At 46.6% G+C, this 2,478-nt stretch overlaps 1 protein-coding gene across 1 annotated transcript in view; it reads right to left on the bottom strand.

The window, feature by feature from the left end:
• Nucleotides 1–2,478, bottom strand: part of steap2 (STEAP2 metalloreductase) — a 10,659-nt gene that overhangs the window by 923 nt on the left and 7,258 nt on the right. The gene's annotated exons all lie outside the window — the stretch shown is intronic.

The following is a 2,478-nucleotide window of genomic DNA, read 5'->3' as shown; positions in this document are numbered from 1 at the left end:
ATTGGCTACAGGTAGCATCAGATCGGCTGACTTTAGCATCAGATTGGCTACAGTTAGGATCATACTGACTGCCGTTAGCATCAGATCGGCTGACTTTAGCATCAGATTGGCTACAGTTAGGATCATACTGACTGCCGTTAGCATCAGATCGGCTGACTTTAGCATCAGATTGGCTGGCGTTAACGTCATATTGGCTGGCTTTAGAATCAAATTGGCTGGCTTTAGAATTAGATTGGCTACAGGTAGCATCACATTGGCTACAGGTAGCATCAGATCAGCTGGCTTTAGCATCAGAGTGGCTACAGTTAGCATTAGAATGGCTGGCTTTAGCATCAGAGTGGCTACAGTTAGCATCAGAATGGCTGGCTTTAGCAACGTATTGGCTGTCGTTAGCATCAGATCAGCTGGCTTTAGCATCAGATTGGCTACAGTTTGCATCAGATCGGCTGGCTTTGGCATCAGATTGGCTACAGTTAGCATCAAATTGGCTTGCATTAGCATTAGATTGGCAGGTGTTAGCATCATCATCATTGAATTAGCTTGTATCAGCATCAGAGAGGCTGGCGCTAGCATCAGATTGGGTGGCGTTAGCATGGGATTGGCTGGTATGAGCATCGGATTGGCAGGCATTAGCATTATATCAGATGGCGTTAGCGTCAAACGGGCAGATGTAGCATCAGATTGACTGGCATTAGCATCAGATCAGCTGGCATTAACATCAGAGGTGTTAGCATCGGTTAGGGTGGCATTAGCTTTGGATTGGCTGACCTCAGCATACGATTTGCCACCTTTAGCATCAGATTGGCTGTAATTAGCATAGGATCGGCTGACATTAGCATCGATTCGGCTGACATGAGCATCAGATGGGGTGGGGTTACCATCGGGTGGGCTGGTGTTAGCATTAGAGTAGGTGGCGTTAGCGTCGGATGGGCTGGCATTAGTGTATGATTGGGTGGCTTTAGCATTAGATGTGCTTACATTGGCATCAGACTGGCTGGTGTTAGCATGCGATTGCCTGGCATTAGTATCGAACCGGCTGATGTTCGTATCAGATTGGCTGGTTTTGGTATCGGTTGCCGTTGGCATTAGCATCAGATAGGCTGTCATTAGCATCTGATGGGCTAGCGTTAACATCGGATGGGCTGACGTCATCATCAGATCGACTGACGTTAGCATCGGATTGATAGATTAGCATTGGATCGGCTGGCATTAGCATCAAACCAGCTGGTGTTAGCATCAGATTGGCTGGCGTTAGCTTTGGATTGACTGGGCTTAGCACAGGATTGGCTTGCATTAGCATTGGATTGGCTACAATTATAATTAAGCCCAATGTCAGGCCCTTCTATGGCTAGAGTTAGCCACAGAATGGGCTGATATTAGCATCGATTCAGCTTACATGAGCATCGGTTGGGCTAGCATTAGTATCAGATGGGCTTAATTTAGCATCAGATTTGCTGGTACTAGCATCGGATCGGTTAGTGTTAGCATTGAACTGGCTGGTGTTAGCATCAGATTGGCTGGTGTTGGCATCAGATCAGCAGGCATTGGCATTAGCATTGGATATACTGGCCTTAGCACAGGATTGCCGTTGGCATCAAATGAACTGGAATTAGCATTGGATTGACTTGCATTGGCAATAGCATCAGATAGGATGGAGCTAATATTGGATAGGCTGTGCTTGGCATAGGTTAGGCTGCCGTTAGCATTGGATTGGCTGGCGTTAGCCCAGGATTGGCTGGCCTAAGTATAGGATAGTCTTGGATAGTCTTGCATTAGCATTAATTCGGCTGGTGTTAGCATCAGCTAACATTATTCCTACCGTTCACATTAGATTGGCTGCCGTTGCAGTGGATTGACTGGCATTAGCATCAGCCTTAGGCTAGGATAAGCAGGTGTTAGCCTCAGCTATGCTGGTATTAGTCTAGATTGATAGTCTGACTCCAGCTTGGGATTACAGAATGGCCTTAGTATAGAATTGTAGACTAGCATTAACCTAGGATTACAGGCTGGTCTTAGGCTAGGATATGCTGGTGTTAGTCTAGACTGATAGACCGACCCTAGCTTGGGATGACAGATTGGCATTAGCCTTGGATACGCTAGTGTTAGCCTTGAACAGGCTGGCATTAGCCTAGGATGGTAAACTAGCATTAACCTAAGCCAGTTTGGGATGATAGACTGTCATTAGCATAGGATTGTAGGCTGGCTTTAGCCTAGGATAGATTAATATGAACCTTTGATGAGCTAGCATGCCCTAATTGATAGGCTGGCACTAGCGTAGGTTGACGGTCTGGCTTTAGTTTTGGATTGGCTGGAATTAGCCTTGAATGATCGGAGAAACCAGCTAGTGAATATCAGAGATAACAGCCAACGAACATCAGAGAAACCAGGCAGGGAACATCGGAGATACCAGCAAGCGAACATCGGAGGAACCAGCCAGCGAAAATCGGAGAAACCATCCAGCGAACATCGGAGAAACCG

The sequence above is a fragment of the Cyprinodon variegatus genome, unplaced genomic scaffold, assembly GCF_000732505.1.
Source record: "Cyprinodon variegatus isolate N-32 unplaced genomic scaffold, C_variegatus-1.0 Scaffold2584, whole genome shotgun sequence".
In the NCBI taxonomy this organism is placed as follows: domain Eukaryota; kingdom Metazoa; phylum Chordata; class Actinopteri; order Cyprinodontiformes; family Cyprinodontidae; genus Cyprinodon; species Cyprinodon variegatus.
Note: the sequence above shows the minus strand (reverse complement) of the source record. Positions and strands in the feature narration are given on the sequence as shown.